The sequence below is a fragment of the Ambystoma mexicanum genome, chromosome 11 (assembly GCF_040938575.1).
Source record: "Ambystoma mexicanum isolate Mex_15411 chromosome 11, UKY_AmexF1_1, whole genome shotgun sequence".
NCBI lineage: Eukaryota > Metazoa > Chordata > Amphibia > Caudata > Ambystomatidae > Ambystoma > Ambystoma mexicanum.
The window spans coordinates 212,459,080-212,484,878 of NC_090934.1; positions in this window are offsets into that span (position 1 = coordinate 212,459,080).

Below are 25,799 nucleotides of genomic sequence, written 5' to 3' on the forward strand. Positions count from 1 at the left end.
GCGCACACAAATGGCAGACAAAGCTAACACATTGGGAAGCACTCACCAGATGGAAATCAGGTGGAAATGAGGCACTGGAGAGGCCGCAAGTCGGTACAGTCAACACACAAGGCCGGATGGCCAATCAGAGGATGGTGGGCGGGTCGGGAGGCGGGCTGCAGGGGACCAGGACGCGGGGAACGGACGCGGGCCGAGGAAGGAGGGATGGAATCCGAAGGAGAGCAGTCTGGGCGCACACAAATGCCAGACAAAGCTAACACATTGGGAAGCACTCACCAGATGGAAATCAGGTGGAAATGAGGCACTGGAGAGGCCGCAAGTCGGTACAGTCAACACACAAGGCCGGATGGCCAATCAGTGGATGGTGGGCGGGTCGGGAGGCGGGCTGCAGGGAACCAGGAAGCAGGAATCGAATGCAGGCTGCGGGAAGGACGTGGGTCGAGGAAGGAGGGATGGAATCAGAGGGAGAGCAGTCTGGGCGCACACAAATGGCAGACAAAGCTAACACATTAGGAAGCACTCACCAGATGGAAATTAGGTGGAAATGAGGCACTGGAGAGGCCGCAAGTCGGTACAGTCAACACGCAAGGCCGGATGGCCAATCAGAGGATAGTGGGCGGGTCGGAAGGCTGGCTGCAGGGAACCAGGAAGCGGGGATCGAACGCAGGCTGCGGGAAGGACGCGGGCCGAGGAAGGAGGGATGGAATCAGAGGGAGAGCAGTCTGGGCGCACACAAATGGCAGACAAAGCTAACACATTAGGAAGCACTCACCAGATGGAAATCAGGTGGAAATGAGGCAGTGGAGAGGCTGCAAGTCGGTACAGTCAACACACAAGGCCGGATGGCCAATCAGAGGATGGTGGGAGGGTCGGGAGGCGGGCTGCAGGGAACCAGGAAGCGGGGATCGGACGCGGGCCGAGGAAGGAGGGATGGAACCAGAGGGAGAGCAGTCTGGGCACACACAAATGGCAGACAAATCTAACACATTGGGAAGCACTCACCAGATGGAAATCAGGTGGAAATGAGGCAGTGGAGAGGCCGCAAGTCGGTACAGTCAACAAACAAGGCCGGATGTCCAATCAGAGGATGGTGAGCGGGTCGGGAGGCGGGCTGCAGGGAACCAGGAAGCGGAGATCGGACGCGGGCCGAGGAAGGAGGGATGGAATCGGAGGGAGAGCAGTCTGGGCGCACACAAATGGCAGACAAAGCAAACACATTGGGAAGCACTCACCAGATGGAAATCAGGTGGAAATGAGGCACTGGAGAGGCCGCAAGTCGGTACAGTCAACACACAAGGCCGGATGGCCAATCAGAGGATGGTGGGCGGGTCGGGAGGCGGGCTGCAGGGAACCAGGAAGCGGGGATCGAACGCGGGCTGCGGGAAGGACGCGGGTCGAGGAAGGAGGGATGGAATCAGAGGGAGAGCAGTCTGGGCGCACATTGGGAAGCACTCACCAGATGGAAATCAGGTGGAAATGAGGCACTGGAGAGGCTGCAAGTCGGTACAGTCAACACACAAGGCTGGATGGCCATTCAGAGGATGGTGGGCGGGTCGGGAGGCGGACTGCAGGGAAGCAGGAAGCGGGGATCGAACGCGGGCTGCGGGAAGGACGCGGGCCGAGGAAGGAGGGATGGAATCAGAGGGAGAGCAGTCTGGGCACACACAAATGGCAGACAAAGCTAACACATTGGGAAGCACTCACCAGATGGAAATCAGGTGGAAATGAGGCAGTGGAGAGGCCGCAAGTCGGTACAGTCAACAAACAAGGCCGGATGTCCAATCAGAGGATGGTGAGTGGGTCGGGAGGCGGGCTGCAGGGAACCAGGAAGCGGAGATCGGACGCGGGCCGAGGAAGGAGGGATGGAATCGGAGGGAGAGCAGTCTGGGCGCACACAAATGGCAGACAAAGCAAACACATTGGGAAGCACTCACCAGATGGAAATCAGGTGGAAATGAGGCACTGGAGAGGCCGCAAGTCGGTACAGTCAACACACAAGGACGGATGGCCAATCAGAGGATGGTGGGCGGGTCGGGAGGCGGGCTGCAGGGAACCAGGAAGCGGGGATCGAACGCGGGCTGCGGGAAGGACGCGGGTCGAGGAAGGAGGGATGGAATCAGAGGGAGAGCAGTCTGGGCGCACATTGGGAAGCACTCACCAGATGGAAATCAGGTGGAAATGAGGCACTGGAGAGGCTGCAAGTCGGTACAGTCAACACACAAGGCTGGATGGCCAATCAGAGGATGGTGGGCGGGTCGGGAGGCGGACTGCAGGGAAGCAGGAAGCGGGGATCGAACGCGGGCTGCGGGAAGGACGCGGGCCGAGGAAGGAGGGATGGAATCAGAGGGAGAGCAGTCTGGGCGCACGCAAATGGCAGACAAAGCTAACACATTAGGAAGCACTCACCAGATGGAAATCAGGTGGAAATGAGGCACTGGAGAGGCCGCAAGTCGGTACAGTCAACACACAAGGCCGGAATGGCCAATCAGAGGATGGTGGGCGGGTCGGGAGGCGAGCTGCAGGGAACCAGGAAGCGGGGATCGGACGCAGAACGAGGAAGGAGGGATGGAATCAGAGGGAGAGCAGTCTGGTGGCACACAAATGGCAGACAAAGCTAACACATTGGGAAGCACTCACCAGATGGAAATCAGGTGGAAATGAGGCACTAGAGAGGCCGCAAGTCGGTACAGTCAACACACAAGGCCGGATGGCCAATCAGAGGATGGTGGGCGGATCGGGAGGCGGGCTGCAGGGAACCAGGAAGCGGGGATTGAACGCAGGGTGCGGGAAGGACGCGGGCCGAGGAAGGAGGGATGGAACCAGAGGGAGAGCGTTCTGGGCGTACAAAAATGGCAGACAAAGCTAACACATTGGGAAGCACTCTCCAGATGGAAATCAGGTGGAAATGAGGCAGTGGAGAGGCCGCAAGTCGGTACAGTCAGCACACAAGGCCGGATGGCCAATCAGAGGATGGTGGGCGGGTCAGGAGGCGGGCTGCAGGGAACCAGGAAGCGGGGATCGGACGCGGGCCGAGGAAGGAGGGATGAAATCAGAGGGAGAGCAGTCTGGGCGCACACAAATGGCAGACAAAGCTAACACATTAGGAAGCACTCACCAGATGGAAATCAGGTAGAAATGAGGCACTGGAGAGGCCGCAAGTCGGTACAGTCAACACACAAGGCCGGATGGCCAATCAGAGGATGGTGGGCGGATCCAGAGGCGGGCTGCAGGGAACCAGGAAGCGGAGATTGAACGCGGGCTGCGGGAAGGATGCGGGCCGAGGAAGAAGGGATGGAACCAGAGGGAGAGCAGTCTGGGCGCACACAAATGGCAGACAAAGCTAACACATTGGGAAGCACTCACCAGATGGAAATCAGGTGGAAATGAGGCACTGGAGAGGCCTCAAGTCGGTACAGTCAACACACAAGGCCGGATGGCCAATCAGAGGATGGTGGGCGGGTCGGGAGGCGGGCTGCAGGGAACCAGGAAACGGAGATCGAACGCGGGCTGCGGGAAGGAAGCGGGTCGAGGAAGGAGGGATGGAATCAGAGGGAGAGCAGTCTGGGCGCACATTGGGAAGCACTCACCAGATGGAAATCAGGTCGAAATGAGGCACTGGAGAGGCCACAAGTCGGTACAGTCAACACACAAGGCCGGATGGCCAATCAGAGGATGGTGGGTGGGTCGGGAGGCGGGCTGCAGGGAACCAGGAAGCGGGAATCGAACGCGGGCTGCGGGAAGGACGCGGGCCGAGGAAGGAGGGATGGAATCAGAGGGAGAGCAGTCTGGGCACACACAAATGGCAGACAGAGCTAACACATTAGCAAGCACTCACCAGATGGAAATCAGGTGGAAATGAGGCACTGGAGAGGCCGCAAGTCGGTACAGTCAACACACAAGGGCGGATGGCCAATCAGAGGATGGTGGGCGGGTCGGGAGGCGGGCTGCAGGGAACCAGGAAGCGGGGATCGAACGCGGGCTGCGGGAAGGACGCGGGCCGAGGAAGGAGGGATGGAATCAGAGGGAGAGCAGTTTGGGCGCACACAAATGGCAGACAAAGCTAACACATTGGGAAGCACTCACCAGATGGAAATCAGGTGGAAATGAGGCACTGGAGAGGCCGCAAGTCGGTACAGTCAACACACAAGGCCGGATGGCCAATCAGAGGATGGTGGGAGGGTCGGGAGGCGGGCTGCAGGGAACCAGGAAGCGGGGATCGAACGCGGGCTGCGGGAAGGACGCGGGTCGAGGAAGGAGGGATGGAATCAGAGGGAGAGCAGTCTGGGCGCACATTGGGAAGCACTCACCAGATGGAAATCAGGTGGAAATGAGGCACTGGAGAGGCTGCAAGTCGGTACAGTCAACACACAAAACTGGATGGCCAATCAGAGGATGGTGGGCGGGTCGGGAGGCGAGCTGCAGGGAACCAGGAAGCGGGGATCAGACGCAGGACGAGGAAGGAGGGATGGAACCAGAGGGAGAGCAGTCTGGGCGCACACAAATGGCAGACAAAGCTAACACATTGGGAAGCACTCACCAGATGGAAATCAGGTGGAAATGAGGAAGTGGAGAGGCCGCAAGTCGGCACAGTCAACAAACAAGGCCGGATGGCCAATCAGAGGATGGTGGGCGGGTCGGGAGGCGGGCTGCAGGGAACCAGGAAGCAGAGATCGGACGCGGGCCGAGGAAGGAGGGATGGAATCGGAGGGAGAGCAGTCTGGGCGCACACAAATGGCAGACAAAGCTAACACATTGGGAAGCACTCACCAGATGGAAATCAGGTGGAAATGAGGCACTGGAGAGGCCGCAAGTCGGTACAGTCAACACACAAGGCCGGATGGCCAATCAGAGGATGGTGGGCGGGTCGGGAGGCGGGCTGCAGGGAACCAGGAAGCGGGGATCGAACGCGGGCTGCGGGAAGGACGCGGGTCGAGGAAGGAGGGATGGAATCAGAGGGAGAGCAGTCTGGGCGCACATTGGGAAGCACTCACCAGATGGAAATCAGGTGGAAATGAGGCACTGGAGAGGCTGCAAGTCGGTACAGTCAACACACAAGGCTGGATGGCCAATCAGAGGATGGTGGGCGGGTCGGGAGGCGGACTGCAGGGAAGCAGGAAGCGGGGATCGAACGCGGGCTGCGGGAAGGACGCGGGCTGAGGAAGGAGGGATGGAATCAGAGGGAGAGCAGTCTGGGCGCACACAAATGGCAGACAAAGCTAACACATTAGGAAGCACTCACCAGATGGAAATCAGGTGGAAATGAGGCACTGGAGAGGCCGCAAGTCGGTACAGTCAACACACAAGGCCGGAATGGCTAATCAGAGGATGGTGGGCGGGTCGGGAGGCGAGCTGCAGGGAACCAGGAAGCGGGGATCGGACGCAGAACGAGGAAGGAGGGATGGAATCAGAGGGAGAGCAGTCTGGTGGCACACAAATGGCAGACAAAGCTAACACATTGGGAAGCACTCACCAGATGGAAATCAGGTGGAAATGAGGCACTAGAGAGGCCGCAAGTCGGTACAGTCAACACACAAGGCCGGATGGCCAATCAGAGGATGGTGGGCGGATCGGGAGGCGGGCTGCAGGGAACCAGGAAGCGGGGATTGAACGCAGGGTGCGGGAAGGACGCGGGCCGAGGAAGGAGGAATGGAACCAGAGGGAGAGCGTTCTGGGCGTACAAAAATGGCAGACAAAGCTAACACATTGGGAAGCACTCTCCAGATGGAAATCAGGTGGAAATGAGGCACTGGAGAGGCCGCAAGTCGGTACAGTCAGCACACAAGGCCGGATGGCCAATCAGAGGATGGTGGGCGGGTCAGGAGGCGGGCTGCAGGGAACCAGGAAGCGGGGATCGGACTCGGGCCGAGGAAGGAGGGATGAAATCAGAGGGAGAGCCGTCTGGGCGCACACAAATGGCAGACAAAGCTAACACATTGGGAAGCACTCACCAGATGGAAATCAGGTAGAAATGAGGCACTGGAGAGGCCGTAAGTCGGTACAGTCAACACACAAGGCCGGATGGCCAATCAGAGGATGGTGGGCGGATCCAGAGGCGGGCTGCAGGGAACCAGGAAGCGGAGTTCGAACGCGGGCTGCGGGAAGGATGCGGGCCGAGGAAGAAGGGATGGAACCAGAGGGAGAGCAGTCTGGGCGCACACAAATGGCAGACAAAGCTAACACATTGGGAAGCACTCAACAGATGGAAATCAGGTGGAAATGAGGCACTGGAGAGGCCGCAAGTCGGTACAGTCAACACACAAGGCCGGATGGCCAATCAGAGGATGGTGGGCGGGTCGGGAGGCGGGCTGCAGGGAACCAGGAAACGGAGATCGAACGCGGGCTGCGGGAAGGACGCGGGTCGAGGAAGGAGGGATGGAATCAGAGGGAGAGCAGTCTGGGCGCACATTGGGAAGCACTCACCAGATGGAAATCAGGTTGAAATGAGGCACTGGAGAGGCCACAAGTCAGTACAGTCAACACACAAGGCCGGATGGCCAATCAGAGGATGGTGGGCGGGTCGGGAGGCGGGCTGCAGGGAACCAGGAAGCTGGGATCGAACGCGGGCTGCGGGAAGGACGCGGGTCGAGGAAGGAGGGATGGAATCAGAGGGAGAGCAGTCTGGGCGCACACAAATGGCAGACAAAGCTAACACATTGGGAAGCACTCACCAGATGGAAATCAGGTGGAAATGAGGCACTGGAGAGGCCGCACGTCGGTACAGTCAACACACAAGGCCGGATGGCCAATCAGAGAATGGTGGGTGGGTCGGGAGGCGGGTTGCAGGGAACCAGGAAGCGGGAATCAAACGCGGGCTGCGGGAAGGACGCGGGCCGAGGAAGGAGGGATTGAATCAGAGGGAGAGCAGTCTGGGCACACACAAATGGCAGACAGAGCTAACACATTAGCAAGCACTCACCAGATGGAAATCAGGTGGAAATGAGGCACTGGAGAGGCCGCAAGTCGGTACAGTCAACACACAAGGCCGGATGGCCAATCAGAGGATGGTGGGCGGGTCGGGAGGCGGGCTGCAGGGAACCAGGAAGCGGGGATCGAACGCGGGCTGCGGGAAGGACGCGGGCCGAGGAAGGAGGGATGGAATCAGAGGGAGAGCAGTCTGGGCGCACACAAATGGCAGACAAAGCTAACACATTAGGAAGCACTCACCAGATGGAAATCAGGTGGAAATGAGGCACTGGAGAGGCCTCAAGTCGGTGCAGTCAACACACAAGGCCGGAATGGCCAATCAGAGGATGGTGGGCGGGTCGGGAGACGAGCTGCAGGGAACCAGGAAGCGGGGATCGGACGCAGAACGAGGAAGGAGGGATGGAATCAGAGGGAGAGCAGTCTGGTGGCACACAAATGGCAGACAAAGCTAACACATTGGGAAGCACTCACCAGATGGAAATCAGGTGGAAATGAGGCACTAGAGAGGCCGCAAGTCGGTACAGTCAACACACAAGGCCGGATGGCCAATCAGAGGATGGTGGGCGGTTCGGGAGGCGGGCTGCAGGGAACCAGGAAGCGGGGATCGAACACAGGCTGCGGGAAGGACGCGGGCCGAGGAAGGAGGGATGGAACCAGAGGGAGAGCGTTCTGGGCGTACAAACATGGCAGACAAAGCTAACACATTGGGAAGCACTCTCCAGATGGAAATCAGGTGGAAATGAGGCAGTGGAGAGGCCGCAAGTCGGTACAGTCAGCACACAAGGCCGGATGGCCAATCAGAGGATGGTGGGCGGGTCAGGAGGTGGGCTGTAGGGAACCAGGAAGCGGGGATCGGACGCGGGCCGAGGAAGGAGGGATGAAATCAGAGGGAGAGCAGTCTGGGCGCACACAAATGGCAGACAAAGCTAACACATTGGGAAGCACTCACCAGATGGAAATCAGGTGGCAATGAGGCACTGGAGAGGCCGCAAGTCGGTACAGTCAACACACAAGGCCGGATGGCCAATCAGAGGATGGTAGGCGGATCCGGAGGCGGGCTGCAGGGAACCAGGAAGCGGAGATCGAACGCGGGCTGCGGGATGGATGCGGGCCGAGGAAGGAGGGATGGAACCAGAGGAAGAGCAGTCTGGGCGCACACAAATGGCAGACAAAGCTAACACATTGGGAAGCACTCACCAGATGGAAATCAGGTCGAAATGAGGCACTGGAGAGGCCGCAAGTCGGTACAGTCAACACACAAGGCCGGATGGCCAATCAGAGAATGGTGGGCGGGTCGGGAGGCGGGCTGCAGGGAACCAGGAAGCGGGGATCGAACGCGGGCTGCGGGAAGGACGCGGGCCGAGGAAGGAGGGATGGAATCAGAGGGAGAGCAGTCTGGGCACACACAAATGGCAGACAGAGCTAACACATTAGCAAGCACTCACCAGATGGAAATCAGGTGGAAATGAGGCACTGGAGAGGCCGCAAGTCGGTGCAGTCAACACACAAGGCCGGAATGGCCAATCAGAGGATGGTGGGCGGGTCGGGAGACGAGCTGCAGGGAACCAGGAAGCGGGGATCGGACGCAGAACGAGGAAGGAGGGATGGAATCAGAGGGAGAGCAGTCTGGTGGCACACAAATGGCAGACAAAGCTAACACATTGGGAAGCACTCACCAGATGGAAATCAGGTGGAAATGAGGCACTAGAGAGGCCGCAAGTCGGTACAGTCAACACACAAGGCCGGATGGCCAATCAGAGGATGGTGGGCGGTTCGGGAGGCGGGCTGCAGGGAACCAGGAAGCGGGGATCGAACGCAGGCTGCGGGAAGGACGCGGGCCGAGGAAGGAGGGATGGAACCAGAGGGAGAGCGTTCTGGGCGTACAAACATGGCAGACAAAGCTAACACATTGGGAAGCACTCTCCAGATGGAAATCAGGTGGAAATGAGGCAGTGGAGAGGCCGCAAGTCGGTACAGTCAGCACACAAGGCCGGATGGCCAATCAGAGGATGGTGGGCGGGTCGGGAGGTGGGCTGTAGGGAACCAGGAAGCGGGGATCGGATGCGGGCCGAGGAAGGAGGGATGAAATCAGAGGGAGAGCAGTCTGGGCGCACACAAATGGCAGACAAAGCTAACACATTGGGAAGCACTCACCAGATGGAAATCAGGTGGCAATGAGGCACTGGAGAGGCCGCAAGTCGGTACAGTCAACACACAAGGCCGGATGGCCAATCAGAGGATGGTAGGTGGATCCGGAGGCGGGCTGCAGGGAACCAGGAAGCGGAGATCGAACGCGGGCTGCGGGATGGATGCGGGCCGAGGAAGGAGGGATGGAACCAGAGGGAGAGCAGTCTGGGCGCACACAAATAGCAGACAAAGCTAACACATTGGGAAGCACTCACCAGATGGAAATCAGGTGGAAATGAGGCACTGGAGAGGCCGCAAGTCGGTACAGTCAACACACAAGGCCGGATGGCCAATCAGAGGATGGTGGGCGGGTCGGGAGGCGGGCTGCAGGGAACCAGGAAACGGAGATCGAACGCGGGCTGCGGGAAGGACGCGGGTCGAGGAAGGAGGGATGGAATCAGAGGGAGAGCAGTCTGGGCGCACATTGGGAAGCACTCACCAGATGGAAATCAGGTCGAAATGAGGCACTGGAGAGGCCGCAAGTCGGTACAGTCAATACACAAGGCCGGATGGCCAATCAGAGAATGGTGGGCGGGTCGGGAGGCGGGCTGCAGGGAACCAGGAAGCGGGGATCGAACGCGGGTTGCGGGAAGGACGCGGGCCGAGGAAGGAGGGATGGAATCAGAGGGAGAGCAGTCTGGGCACACACAAATGGCAGACAGAGCTAACACATTAGCAAGCACTCACCAGATGGAAATCAGGTGGAAATGAGGCACTGGAGAGGCCGCAAGTCGGTACAGTCAACACACAAGGCCGGATGGCCAATCAGAGGATGGTGGGCGGGTCGGGAGGTGGGCTGCAGGGAACCAAGAAGCGGGGATCGGACGCGGGCCAAGGAAGGAGGGATGGAATCAGAGGCAGAGCAGTCTGGGCGCACACAAATGGCAGACAAAGCTAACACATTGGGAAGCACTCACCAGATGGAAATCAGGTGGAAATGAGGCACTGGAGAGGCCGCAAGTCGGTACAGTCAACACACAAGGCCGGATGGCCAATCAGAGGATGGTGGGCGGGTCGGGAGGCTGGCTGCAGGGAACCAGGAAGCGGGGATCGTACGTGGGCTGCGGGAAGGACGCGGGCCGAGGAAGGAGGGATGGAATCAGAGGGAGAGCAGTCTGGGCGCACACAAATGGCAGACAAAGCTAACACATTGGGAAGCACTCACCAGATGGAAATCAGGTGGAAATGAGGCACTGGAGAGGCCGCAAGTCGGTACAGTTAACACACAAGGCCGGATGGCCAATCAGAGGATGGTGGGCGGGTCGGGAGGCTGGCTGCAGGGAACCAGGAAGCGGGGATCATACGCGGGCTGCGGGAAGGACGCGGGCCGAGGATGGAGGAATGGAATCAGAGGGAGAGCAGTCTGGGCGCACACAAATGGCAGACAAAGCTAACACATTAGGAAGCACTCACCAGATGGAAATCAGGTGGAAATGAGGCACTGGAGAGGCCGCAAGTCGGTACAGTCAACACACAAGGCCGGATGGCCAATCAGAGGATGGTGGGCGGGTCGGGATGCGGGCTGCAGGGAACCAGGAAGCGGGGATCGGAAGCGGGCTGTGGGAAGGACGCGGGCCGAGGAAGGAGGGATGGAACCAGAGGGAGAGCAGTCTGGGCGCACACAAATGGCAGACAAAGCTAACACATTGGGAAGCACTCACCAGATGGAAATCAGGTGGAAATGAGGCAGTGGAGAGGCCGCAAGTCGGTACGGTCAACACACAAGGCCGGATGGCCAATCAGAGGATGATGGGCGGGTCGGGAGGCGGGCTGCAGGGAACCAGGAAGCGGGGATCGGACGCGGGCCGAGGAAGGAGGGATGGAATCAGAGGGAGAGCAGTCTGGGCGCACACAAATGGCAGACAAAGCTAACACATTGGGAAGCACTCACCAGATGGAAATCAGGTGGAAATGAGGCACTGGAGAGGCCGCAAGTCGGTACAGTCAACACACAAGGCCGGATGGCCAATCAGAGGATGGTGGGCGGGTCGGGAGGCGGGCTGCAGGGAACCAGGAAGCGGGGATCGAACGCGGGCTGCGGTAAGGATGCGGGTCGAGGAAGGAGGGATGGAATCAGAGGGAGAGCAGTCTGGGCGCACACAAATGGCAGACAAAGCTAACACATTAGGAAGCACTCACCAGATGGAAATCAGGTGGAAATGAGGCACTGGAGAGGCCGCAAGTCGGTACAGTCAACACACAAGGCCGGATGGCCAATCAGAGGATGGTGGGCGGGTCGGGAGGCGGGCTGCAGGGAACCAGGAAGCGGGGATCGGACGCGGGCCAAGGAAGGAGGGATGGAATCAGAGGGAGAGCAGTCTGAACGCACACAAATGGCAGACAAACCTAACACATTGGGAAGCACTCACCAGATGGAAATCAGGTGGAAATAAGGCACTGGAGAGGCTGCAAGTCGGTACAGTCAACACACAAGGCCGGATGGCCAATCAGAGGATGGTGGGCGGGTCGGGAGGCGGGCTGCAGGGAACCAGGAAGCGGGGATCAAACGCGGGCTGCGGGAAGGACGCGGGCCGAGGAAGGAGGGGTGGAATCAGAGGGAGAGCAGTCTGGGCGCACACAAATGGCAAAGCTAACACATTAGGAAGCACTCACCAGATGGAAATCAGGTGGAAATGAGGCACTGGAGAGTCCGCAAGTCGGTACAGTCAACACACAAGGCCGGATGGCCAATCAGAGGATGGTGGGCGGGTCGGGAGGCGGGCTGCAGGGAACCAGGAAGCGGGGATCGGACGCGGGCCGAGGAAGGAGGGATGGAATCAGAGGGAGAGCAGTCTGGGCGCACACAAATGGCAGACAAAGCTAACACATTGGGAAGCACTCACCAGATGGAAATCAGGTGGAAATGAGGCACTAGAGAGGCCGCAAGTCGGTACAGTCAACACACAAGGCCGGATGGCCAATCAGAGGATGGTGGGCGGATCGGGAGGCGGGCTGCAGGGAACCAGGAAGTGGGGATCGAACGCGGGCTGCGGGAAGGACGCGGGCCGAGGAAGGAGGGATGGAACCAGAGGGAGAGCAGTCTGGGCGCACACAAATGGCAGACAAAGCTAACAGATTGGGAAGCACTCACCAGATGGAAATCAGGTGGAAATGAGGCAGTGGAGAGGCCGCAAGTCGGTACAGTCAACACACAAGGCCGGATGGCCAATCAGAGGATGGTGGGCGGGTCGGGAGGTGGGCTGCAGGGAACCAAGAAGCGGGGATTGGACACGGGCCGAGGAAGGAGGGATGGAATTAGAGGGAGAGCAGTCTGGGCGCACACAAATGGCAGACAAAGCTAACACATTGGGAAGCACTCACCAGATGGAAATCAGGTGGAAATGAGGCACTGGAGAGGCCGCAAGTCGGTACAGTCAACACACAAGGCCGGATGGCCAATCAGAAGATGGTGGGCGGATCGGGAGGCGGTCTGCAGGGAAACAGGAAGCGGGGATCGGACGCAGGCCGAGGAAGGAGGGATGGAATCAGAGGGAGAGCAGTCTGGTGGCACACAAATGGCAGACAAAGCTAACACATTGGGAAGCACTCACCAGATGGAAATCAGGTGGAAATGAGGCACTAGAGAGGCCGCAAGTCGGTACAGTCAACACACAAGGCCGGATGGCCAATCAGAGGATCGTGGGCGGATCGGGAGGCGGGCTGCAGGGAACCAGGAAGCAGGGATCGAACGCGGGCTGCGGGAAGGACGCGGGCCGAGGAAGGAGGGATGGAATCAGAGGGAGAGCAGTCTGGGCGCACACAAATGGCAGACAAAGCTAACATATTGGGAAGCACTCACCAGATGGAAATCAGGTGGAAATGAGGCACTGGAGAGGCCGCAAGTCGGTACAGTCAACACACAAGGCCAGAATGGCCAATCAGAGGATGTTGGGCGGGTCGGGAGGCGAGCTGCAGGGAACCAGGAAGCGGGGATCGGACGCAGGCCGAGGAAGGAGGGATGGAATCAGAGGGAGAGCAGTCTGGTGGCACACAAATGGCAGACAAAGCTAACACATTGGGAAGCACTCACCAGATGGAAATCAGGTGGAAATGAGGCACTAGAGAGGCCGCAAGTCGGTACAGTCAACACACAAGGCCGGATGGCCAATCAGAGGATCGTGGGCGGATCGGGAGGCGGGCTGCATGGAACCAGGAAGCAGGGATCGAATGCAGGCTGCGGGAAGGACGCGGGCCGAGGAAGGAGGGATGGAACCAGAGGGAGAGTGTTCTGGGCGTACAAAAATGGCAGACAAAGCTAACACATTGGGAAGCACTCTCCAGATGGAAATCAGGTGGAAATGAGGCAGTGGAGAGGCCGCAAGTCAGTACAGTCAGCACTCAAGGCCGGATGGCCAATCAGAGGATGGTGGGCGTGTCGGGAGGCGGGCTGCAGGGAACCAGGAAGCGGGGATCGGACGGGGGCCGAGGAAGGAGGGATGGAATCAGAGGGAGAGCAGTCTGGGCGCACACAAATGGCAGACAAAGCTAACACATTGGGAAGCACTCACCAGATGGAAATCAGGTGGAAATGAGGCACTGGAGAGGCCGCAAGTCGGTACAGTCAACACACAAGGCCGGATGGCCAATCAGAGGATGGTGGGCGGATCGGGAGGCGGGCTGCAGGGAACCAGGAAGTGGAGATCGAACGCGGGCTGCGGGAAGGACGCGGGCCGAGGAAGGAGGGATGGAACCAGAGGGAGAGCAGTCTGGGCGCACACAAATGGCAGACAAAGCTAACACATTGGGAAGCACTCACCAGATGGAAATCAGGTGGAAATGAGGCACTGGAGAGGCCGCAAGTCGGTACAGTCAACACACAAGGCCGGATGGCCAATCAGAGGATGGTGGGCGGGTCGGGAGGTGGGCTGCAGGGAACCAAGAAGCGGGGATCGGACGCGGGCCGAGGAAGGAGGGATGGAATTAGAGGGAGAGCAGTCTGGGCGCACACAAATGGCAGACAAAGCTAACACATTGGGAAGCACTCACCAGATGGAAATCAGGTGGAAATGAGGCACTGGAGAGGCCGCAAGTCGGTACAGTCAACACACAAGGCCGGATGGCCAATCAGAAGATGGTGGGCGGATCGGGAGGCGGTCTGCAGGGAACCAGGAAGCGGGGATCGGACGCAGGCCGAGGAAGGAGGGATGGAATCAGAGGGAGAGCAGTCTGGTGGCACACAAATGGCAGACAAAGCTAACACATTGGGAAGCACTCACCAGATGGAAATCAGGTGGAAATGAGGCACTAGAGAGGCCGCAAGTCGGTACAGTCAACACACAAGGCCGGATGGCCAATCAGAGGATCGTGGGCGGATCGGGAGGCGGGCTGCAGGGAACCAGGAAGCAGGGATCGAACGCGGGCTGCGGGAAGGACGCGGGCCGAGGAAGGAGGGATGGAATCAGAGGGAGAGCAGTCTGGGCGCACACAAATGGCAGACAAAGCTAACATATTGGGAAGCACTCACCAGATGGAAATCAGGTGGAAATGAGGCACTGGAGAGGCCGCAAGTCGGTACAGTCAACACACAAGGCCAGAATGGCCAATCAGAGGATGGTGGGCGGGTCGGGAGGCGAGCTGCAGGGAACCAGGAAGCGGGGATCGGACGCAGGCCGAGGAAGGAGGGATGGAATCAGAGGGAGAGCAGTCTGGTGGCACACAAATGGCAGACAAAGCTAACACATTGGGAAGCACTCACCAGATGGAAATCAGGTGGAAATGAGGCACTAGAGAGGCCGCAAGTCGGTACAGTCAACACACAAGGCCGGATGGCCAATCAGAGGATCGTGGGCGGATCGGGAGGCGGGCTGCAGGGAACCAGGAAGCAGGGATCGAATGCAGGCTGCGGGAAGGACGCGGGCCGAGGAAGGAAGGATGGAACCAGAGGGAGAGTGTTCTGGGCGTACAAAAATGGCAGACAAAGCTAACACATTGGGAAGCACTCTCCAGATGGAAATCAGGTGGAAATGAGGCAGTGGAAGGGCCGCAAGTCGGTACAGTCAGCACACAAGGCCGGATGGCCAATCAGAGGATGGTGGGCGTGTCGGGAGGCGGGCTGCAGGGAACCAGGAAGCGGGGATCGGACGGGGGCCGAGGAAGGAGGGATGGAATCAGAGGGAGAGCAGTCTGGGCGCACACAAATGGCAGACAAAGCTAACACATTGGGAAGCACTCACCAGATGGAAATCAGGTGGAAATGAGGCACTGGAGAGGCCGCAAGTCGGTACAGTCAACACACAAGGCCGGATGGCCAATCAGAGGATGGTGGGCGGATCGGGAGGCGGGCTGCAGGGAACCAGGAAGTGGAGATCGAACGCGGGCTGCGGGAAGGACGCGGGCCGAGGAAGGAGGGATGGAACCAGAGGGAGAGCAGTCTGGGCGCACACAAATGGCAGACAAAGCTAACACATTGGAAAGCACTCACCAGATGGAAATCAGGTGGAAATGAGGCACTAGAGAGGCCGCAAGTCGGTACAGTCAACACACAAGGCCGGATGGCCAATCAGAGGATGGTGGGCGGATCGGGAGGCGGGCTGCAGGGAACCAGGAAGCGGGGATCGAACGCGGGCTGCGGGAAGGACGCGGGCCGAGGAAGGAGGGATGGAACCAGAGGGAGAGCAGTCTGGGCGCACACAAATGGCAGACAAAGCTAACACATTGGGAAGCACTCACCAGATGGAAATCAGGTGGAAATGAGGCACTGGAGAGGCCGCAAGTCGGTACAGTCAACACACAAGGCCGGATGGCCAATCAGAGGATGGTGGGCGGGTCGGGAGGCGGGCTGCAGGGAACCAGGAAGCGGGGATCGGACGCAGGCCGAGGAAGGAGGGATGGAATCAGAGGGAGAGCAGTCTGGTGGCACACAAATGGCAGACAAAGCTAACACATTGGGAAGCACTCACCAGATGGAAATCAGGTGGAAATGAGGCACTAGAGAGGCCGCAAGTCGGTACAGTCAACACACAAGGCCGGATGGCCAATCAGAGGATCGTGGGCGGATCGGGAGGCGGGCTGCAGGGAACCAGGAAGCAGGGATCGAATGCAGGCTGCGGGAAGGACGCGGGCCGAGGAAGGAAGGATGGAACCAGAGGGAGAGTGTTCTGGGCGTACAAAAATGGCAGACAAAGCTAACACATTGGGAAGCACTCTCCAGATGGAAATCAGGTGGAAATGAGGCAGTGGAAGGGCCGCAAGTCGGTACAGTCAGCACACAAGGCCGGATGGCCAATCAGAGGATGGTGGGCGTGTCGGGAGGCGGGCTGCAGGGAACCAGGAAGCGGGGATCGGACGGGGGCCGAGGAAGGAGGGATGGAATCAGAGGGAGAGCAGTCTGGGCGCACACAAATGGCAGACAAAGCTAACACATTGGGAAGCACTCACCAGATGGAAATCAGGTGGAAATGAGGCACTGGAGAGGCCGCAAGTCGGTACAGTCAACACACAAGGCCGGATGGCCAATCAGAGGATGGTGGGCGGATCGGGAGGCGGGCTGCAGGGAACCAGGAAGTGGAGATCGAACGCGGGCTGCGGGAAGGACGCGGGCCGAGGAAGGAGGGATGGAACCAGAGGGAGAGCAGTCTGGGCGCACACAAATGGCAGACAAAGCTAACACATTGGAAAGCACTCACCAGATGGAAATCAGGTGGAAATGAGGCACTAGAGAGGCCGCAAGTCGGTACAGTCAACACACAAGGCCGGATGGCCAATCAGAGGATGGTGGGCGGATCGGGAGGCGGGCTGCAGGGAACCAGGAAGCGGGGATCGAACGCGGGCTGCGGGAAGGACGCGGGCCGAGGAAGGAGGGATGGAACCAGAGGGAGAGCAGTCTGGGCGCACACAAATGGCAGACAAAGCTAACACATTGGGAAGCACTCACCAGATGGAAATCAGGTGGAAATGAGGCACTGGAGAGGCCGCAAGTCGGTACAGTCAACACACAAGGCCGGATGGCCAATCAGAGGATGGTGGGCGGGTCGGGAGGCGGGCTGCAGGGAACCAGGAAGCGGGGATCGGACGCGGGCCGAGGAAGGAGGGATGGAATCAGAGGGAGAGCAGTCTGGGCGCACACAAATGGCAGACAAAGCTAACACATTAGGAAGCACTCACCAGATGGATATCAGGTGGAAATGAGGCACTGGAGAGGTTGCAAGTCGGTACAGTCAACACACAAGGCCGGATGGCCAATCAGAGGATGGTGGGCGGGTCTGGAGGTGGGCTGCAGGGAACCAGGAAGCAGGGATCGGACGCGGGCCGAGGAAGGAGGGATGGAATCAGAAGGAGAGCAGTCTGGGCGCACACAAATGGCAGACAAAGCTAACACATTGGGAAGCACTCAGCAGATGGAAATCAGGTGGAAATGAGGCACTGGAGAGGCCGCAAGTCGGTACAGTCAACACACAAGGCCGGATGGCCAATCAGAGGATGGTGGGCGGGTCGGGAGGCGGGCTGCAGGGAACCAGGAGGCGGGGATCGAACGCGGGCTGCGGGAAGGACGCGGGTCGAGGAAGGAGGGATGGAATCAGAGGGAGAGCAGTCTGGGCGCACACAAATGGCAGACAAAGCTAACACATTGGGAAGCACTCACCAGATGGAAATCAGGTGGAAATGAGGCACTGGAGAGGCCGCAAGTCGGTACAGTCAACACACAAGGCCGCATGGCCAATCAGAGGATGGTGGGCGGGTCGGGAGGCGGGCTGCAGGGAACCAGGAAGCGGGGATCGAACGCGGGCTGCGGGAAGGACGCGGGCCGAGGAAGGAGGGATGGAATCAGTGGGAGAGCAGTCTGGGCGCACACAAATGGCAGACAGAGCTAACACATTAGCAAGCACTCACCAGATGGAAATCAGGTGGAAATGAGGCACTGGAGAGGCCGCAAGTCGGTACAGTCAACACACAAGGCCGGATGGCCAATCAGAGGATAGTGGGCGGGTCGGGAGGCGGGCTGCAGGGAACCAGGAAGCGGGGATCGGACGCGGGCCGACGAAGGAGGGATGGAATCAGAGGGAGAGCAGTCTGGGCGCACACAAATGGCAGACAAAGCTAACACATTGGGAAGCACTCACCAGATGGAAATCAGGTGGAAATGAGGCACTAGAGAGGCCGCAAGTCGGTACAGTCAACACACAAGGCCGGATGGCCGATCAGAGGATGGTGGGCGGATCGGGAGGCGGGCTGCAGGGAACCAGGAAGCGGGGATCGAACGCGGGCTGCGGGAAGGACGCGGGTCGAGGAAGGAGGGATGGAACCAGAGGGAGAGCAGTCTGGGCGCACACAAATGGCAGACAAAGCTAACACATTGGGAAGCACTCACCAGATGGAAATCAGGTGGAAATGAGAGAAGGAGAGAGTGTAGTTGTAGATGATGCCAATGTTTTTTTTTGCCTCAAAGGAAAGCAAGGGTAGAGGGCACAAGGAGTGTGGCCAGAGTGAGGGAGAGAAAGCCGGAGCAGGGTTCCCAATGAGAAGGATCTCTGTCTTTTTTGCAGGTTAGAGAGCAGATCTTCACGGGTGTTCAAAAGAGCAGTTTCCATGCCTCTGGCTACTCTGAAGCCAGAGGAAGCCCACAGATTCAGTGTGGAGGGTAAGCTGGGAGATGGCCAGCTTTTCCAGGAGTTTGCCCAGGAAAGGAGTGATAAAAATTGGGGAATAATTTGCCAGACATGTAGGATCATCAGAAGGCTTTTTTAGGAGGGCGGTGCACAAGGGAGTGATTGAGGAGACAGGGGAAATATCCAGTAGCGAAATAGTGATTGCAGAAATCGGCCAAGACTGGAGCGAGGGTGGCAATGTGGTCCTTGATGGTTCTGGAGAAGCACATGTTTGGATGACACTTTCATAGATTGGACTTGTCTAAAGACATCGTCGGATGTTATCAGAGCGAGGGAGGAAAAAAGAAGAGGAGAGGGAGAGGCGTCTTAAGGGGGCCTGAAAGAGGTAGGGGAAGAGGCCAGGGCTGTACAGAGAGCCTGGAGGGAGAACGAGGGGTGGAGACTGCAGTAGGATTGACCAGCTCCTTGCAGATTTTAAAGAGTTTGGCTGTGTTTTTGGAGGCTACAGAGACATGGGTTTGGATATGGACCCTCTTCTAGGAGAGAACAGAGTGTCTGTATTGCCTTCGGAGCAGGCGGCAGGCCAGTTTGTTAGAGGATGCAACCAGAGCCCTCCACTTCCTCTCAGCCACCCTGCATCTGCTTTTCCGGGCTAGTTTAATTCCATGATTTTGGCAAGGAATAGAACGATGGTAATGGGGCAGTCGCTTTCAAGGAGTGTGGGGGTCAGGAGATGGTTTTTTAAGGAGGGGTGACATTTGCCCCGTTTTGAGTGCAGTAGGATATTACCATGTGAGAGACAGGAGTTGATGATGTTTAGGCAGTGGGGACTCGGGAGCTAGGGTGGTGATGCATTTGGATGCAGCTTGAGGTAGGCATGCATCATCCATGGAGTGTGCAGGTTTTGTTTGGGCAGGGAGGGTGATGAGGGTGTTGATGGGGTGAAGGGTGTCCCCTGTGCTGGAATGTTTGGGAGAGGGGCATGTGAGTGGGAGAGCTAAGGGGAGGGCTGTCCTGATGAGTATGTTGGAGATGAAATAGTACATGAGGGAATTGCATACTGCAGTGGATGGGGGTGCGGAAGGTGTTGATAGTGGTTTAGAGAGGCACTTGACCATATTGAATAGTTTCTGGGTACAACTGGTGTCGGATTGGAGTTCTTGGAGGTAATGGGTGGCTTTCGCATTGTGTATGGCTGTTTTTCATTTGTTGCCGAAGTGTCTGAGTGTTGTCCTGGTTCAACGCATTCAAAATGTGGCAGCCAGACAACTTCTGAAACTGCCCCGAAGAGAACACACCGCACCAGCGCTGAAAACACTACATTGGATACCAATAAAACAACAAATAAAATTCAAAACAATGTGCATTACGCACAGAGCAGTACACAACAAAGGTGCTGAGTTCCTAAGAGACAAACTGCGCCTACATCAACCAACAAGAACGCTCAGATCAAGCATGGACATCCACCTTGAACCGAAGCCCTACAACAAAAGAAAACTTGGAGGATCCTCCTCTCACCAAGCCCCGAAAACCTGGAATGACCTTCCAAAGTACATACGTAACACAAGAAACCACCTATTATTCAGGAAATTACTCAAATGTTTTGTTATGTTATGTTATTTTGCATTTATATAGCGCCTTACATACCATTGGTATGGTCTGAAGGCGCTGGTAGGTTGAACGCCCTTGGGAACCGAAGTTTAGGTCAGTAGAGAGAGTAGAGAGAGTCCAAAAGTGCGTGTGCACACCAAGTATGTGTGCAGCTGGTGCGGAATTCAAGTGGTTGCTACTTCTTTGCTGTAGGTGTGGTGGTTGAGAGATCAGGAGTATGTGTTCGCTCTGGTCGGCTTTATCCAGAACAAGTGTGGCTGCGTTAGGCCTGAGGAGAACGCCTGGCTTGGGGTGTGAAACCAGCAATGTTTACTTAGAGTGATGTGGAGTAAGCGGGAGATGTAGGTATGAGAACAGTTATACCGAATGGTGTCATAGTATCTCTGTGTTCTAGATGAGTGGTGGTGTAAGGGAGAGAGTAAGCGTGGGATGTATTTGGTGTATGTTTTCAAGTGTTTCCTTCATTCCAAAGCATATTAAGTATATCACGCTGTTACGTGTGGGCAGGTCCGTCTATGCATTTTTGTTCATTTCAGGTGTTCGATTGTCCTACACATTCACGTCTTATTCATGTGCTCTGGTTCGTGTTGCGAGCTCAAGTCTGACCTTCATTCTCCAATGAACAACTTTCAGAGAGGCTAAAACTTCTAAATGCAGTTGGGTACACTTCTAAATGCAGTTGGGTATACTACTGAATTGAACAACTTTTCAGAGAGGCTAATGGGCGCAACTTCTAGATGCAATTGAGTACACTTCTAATTTCAACTTTCTCAGAGAGACTGTTGGGCGCAACTTCTAAGTTCAACTTTTCAGAGAGGCTAATGGGCGCAACTTCTAAATGCAATTGGGTACACTTCTAAATGCAGGTGGGAACAATTCTGAATTCAACTTTCCCAGAGAGGCTGTAGGGTACACTTCTAGATGCGAGCGGGAACAATTCTTAATTCAACTTTCTCAGAGAGGCTATTGGGCGTAACTTCTAAATGCAATTGGGTACACTTCTAAATGCAATTGGGTATACTTCTAAATGCAGTTTGGTATACTACTGAATTGAACAACTTTTCAGAGAGGCTAATGGGCGCAACTTCTAGATGCAATTGAGTACACTTTTAAATGCAATTGGGTACACTTCAGAATTAAGCTTTTCAGAGAGGTTAATGGGCGCAACCTCTAAATGCAATTGGGTATACTTCTAATTTCAACTTTCTCAGAGAGACTGTTGGGCGCAACTTCTAAATGCAATTGGGTACACTTCTAAATGCAGGTGGGAACAATTCTAAATTCAACTTTCCCAGAGAGGCTGTAGGGTACACTTCTAGATGCGAGTGGGAACAATTCTTAATTCAACTTTCTCAGAGAGGCTATTGGCCGTAACTTCTAAATGCAGGTGGGAACAATTCTAAATTCAACTCCCACAGAGAGGCTAATGGGCAAAACTTCTAAATGCAATTGGGTACACTTCTAAATGCAGGTGGGAACAAATCTAAATTCAACTTTCCCAGAGAGGCTGTAGGGTATAGTTCTAGATGCGAGTGGGAACAATTCTTAATTCAACTTTCTCAGAGAGGCTATTGGGCGTAACTTCTAAATGCAATTGGGTACACTTCTAAATGTCGGTGGGAACAATTCTAAATTCAACTCCCACAGAGAGGCTAATGGGCGCAGCTTCTAAATGCAATTGGGTACACTTCTAAATGCAGGTGGGAACAATTCTAAATTCAACTTTCTCAGAGAGGCTATTGGGCGCAACTTCCAAATGCAATTGGATACACTTCTAAATGCAAGTGGGAACAATTCCAAATTCAACCTTCTCAGAGAGGCTACCGGGCGCAACTTCTAAATGCAATTGGGTACACTTCTCAATGCAAGTGGGAACAATATTAAGTTCAACTATCTTACAGAGGCTATTGGGCGAAACTTCTAAATGCAATTGGGTACACTTCTAAATGCAAGTGGGAACAATTCTAAATTCAACTCCCACAGAGAGGTTATTGGGCGCAGCTTTTAAATGCAATTGGGTACACTTCTAAATGCAATTGGGTACACTTCTAAATGCAATTGGGAGCAATTCTAAATTCAACTTTCTCAGAGAGGCTATTGGGCATAGCTTCTAAATGCAATTGGGTACACTTCTAAATGCAATTGGGTACACTTCTAAATGCAGGTGGGAACAATTCTAAATTCAACTTTCTCAGAGAGGCTATTGGGAACAACTTCTAAATGCAATTGGGTACACTTCTAAATATACGTGGGAACAATTCTAAATTCAACTCCCACAGAGAGGCTATTGGGCGCAGCTTCTAAATGCAATTGGGTACACTTCTAAATGCAGGTGGGAACAATTCTAAATTCAACTTTCTCAGAGAGGCTATTGGGCGCAGCTTCTAAATGCAATTGGGTACACTTCTAAATGCAGGTGGGAACAATTCTAAATTCAACTTTCTCAGAGATGCTCTTGGGCGCAACTTCTAAATGCAATTGGGTACACTTCTAAATGCAAGTGCGAACTATTCTAAATTCAACTCCCACAGAGAGGCTATTGGGCGCAGCTTTTAAATGCAATTGGGTACACTTCTAAATGCAATTGGGTACACTTCTAAATGTAGGTGGGAACAATTCTAAATTCAACTCCCACAGAGAGGCATTGGGCGCAGCTTCTAAATGCAATTGGGTACACTTCAAATGCAATTGGGTACACTTCTAAATGCAAGTGGGAACAATTCCAAATTCAACCTTCCCAGAGAGGCTACCGGGCGCAACTTCTAAATGCAATTGGGTACACTTCTAAATGCAAGTGGGAACAGATTTAAGTTCAACTATCTTACAGAGGCTATTGGGTGCAACTTCTAAGTGCAATTGGGCACACTTCTAAATGCAAGTGGGACTTCTAGATGCGAGTGGGAACAATTTTAAATTCAGCTTTCATAGAGAGGTTATTAGAGATTCCATCTAAGTGTGGCGGATGTTAACAATCATTAGTTGACATTATACTGCTGGCCACTGAAATGTAGGTTAGAGTGGCTGGAGCTTTCTGGAGTAGAGTAATTGCTCTTCCCCGCACCCAAGCCAACACTTACGGTTTTGTCGGTGTCTTGTGGCTTCCTTGGCGTCCCCTGCGGACACCGGCTGACACTTCCTGGAGCCGCCTCTGTTGGAGCCACCCTTGGCCTTGGGGCCCTTAGCGGCTGGGGGCTGCCGGGCAGAGGGCTGCCCTGGGCGGAGCAGTGATGAAGGGAGGGATGGGCGGGTCGGGGGGTGGAGCTGGACTGGGGTGGGGCGGGCTGGGAGGCGGGCGGGCGAGGGATAACACGGAAGGGGAGGCAGGGAAGCACGGGGCAACGCGGGGCCTGGGGAGCCAAATTAAACTAAAAAATACACGGATGGGGTCGCGGATGGGGGGCGCACTCACCTGCTCCTTGGATGAGAAAGAGGAGTGAGTGCACCGGCACGGGTCGCTAGACCCAAGCGACTTCTAGGAAGTGAACAATCAGGGGTGGAGGGCGGGCGAGGGATAACACGGAAGGGGAGGCAGGGAAGCACGGGGCAACGCGGGGCCTGGGGAGCCAAATTAAACTAAAAAATACACGGATGGGGTCACGGATGTGGGGCGCACTCACCTGCTCCTCGGATGAGAAAGAGTGGGTGCACGGCACGGGTCGCTAGACCCAAGCGACTTCTAGGAAGTGACCAATCAGGGGTGGGGGGCGGGCGGGCGAGGGATAACACGGAAGGGGAAGCAGGGAAGCACGGGGCAACGCGGGGCCTGGGGAGCCAAATTAAACTAAAAAATACACGGGTGGGGTCGCGGATGGGGGGCGCACTCACCTGCTCCTCGGATGAGAAAGAGGAGTGGATGCACCAGCACGGGTCGCTAGACCCAAGCGACTTCTAGGAAGTGACCAATCAGGGGTGGGGGCGGGCTGGGAGGCGGGCGGGCGAGGGATAACACGGAAGGGGAGGCAGGGAAGCACGGGGAAACGTGGGGCCTGGGGAGCCAAATTAAACTAAAAAGTACACGGGTGGGGTCGCGGATGGGGGGCGCACTCACCTGCTCCTCGGATGAAAAAGAGGAGTGGGTGCACCGGCATGGGTCGCTAGACCCAAGCGACTTCTAGGAAGTGACCAATCAGGGGTGGGGGCGGGCTGGGAGGCAGGCGGGCGAGGGATAACACGGAAGGGGAGGCAGGGAAGCACGGGTCAACGCAGGGCCTGGGGGCCAAATTAAACTAAAAAATACACGGATGGGGTCGCGGATGGGGGGCGCACTCACCTGCTCCTCGGATGAGAAAGAGGAGTGGGTGCACCGGCACGGGTCACTAGACCCAAGCGACTTCTAGGAAGTGACCAATCGGGGATGGGGGGCGGGCTGGGAGGTGGGCGGGCGAGGGATAACACGAAAGGGTAGGCAGGGAAGCACGGGGCAACACGGGGTCTGGGGAGCCAAATTCAACTAAAAAATACACGGATGGGGTCGCGGATGGGGGGCACACTCACCTGCTCCTCGGATGAGAAAGAGGAGTGGGTGCACCGGCACAGGTCGCTAGATCCAAGCGACTTCTAGGAAGTGACCAATCAGGGGTGGGGGGTGGGCTGGGAGGCAGGCGGGCGAGGGATAACACGGAAGGGGAGGCAGGGAAGCACGGGGCAACGCGGGGCCTGGGGAGCCAAATTAAACTAAAAAATACACGGATGGGGTCCCGGATAGGGGGCGCACTCACCTGCTCCTCGGATGATTCGTTCTAGTCTTTCTGTCTTAGTTTGCTATGTTAACTGTCTTTGGTTGTATTGCAGCTGTCTCCCGTTTGGACCTTTACTGTGTCGTGATGTTTACCTTGGTTTTTCCCAATGATTGATCGGTGTGTATCGCGGTCGCTCTACGTTCATTGATTTTTTATTTTTGTTGTTATGTCGGTGCCCCTGTGGCCAGTCTTTCTAGTTATGACGTGAAGTCCCATAGGACTCCATGGGGACAATGGAAACACTGGTTCCGTCTATGACGGCGCCAGAGTTTCCATGTCCGCCTGCAGGCAGATGGTGTTAAACTGGCCAGGTCAGACCTGGTGGGAGTGACACCTCCCGCCTGCAGGACTCTGAATCAGCCAGTCAGGAAAGAACGGTGGTGGTGGTTTTACCACCACCATTCTTTCCAGACCGGCAGGGTCATAATGAGGCCGAGTGTCTTGGAGCAGCACTGTAGAATCATTTGACAGGAACAAAATATTACGATGAAAAATACCACAATGGCAATGGATTTCTCCAACCAAGGCGGGCCTATGAAAACATCGAATTGAACTAGACTGCTTCCTTTTCCATGGGAACCGCAAATTGTGGAGGACCTCTATGGCATGGGTTAGAGATCCATTGTCCTCATCATTTCGGGGTGTGTATGTGCAGCAAGAAGATCCCTATTTTTTACGCAGCATCATTTCCTCTGAAGTAAAAAGGTAAGTGTGCCAGTATTTGCACCTTAGCTGGCTTTTTCGTTCATTTTGACCCAGGTGAGTTTTGACACATAGGTGCTACAGGTTTTAG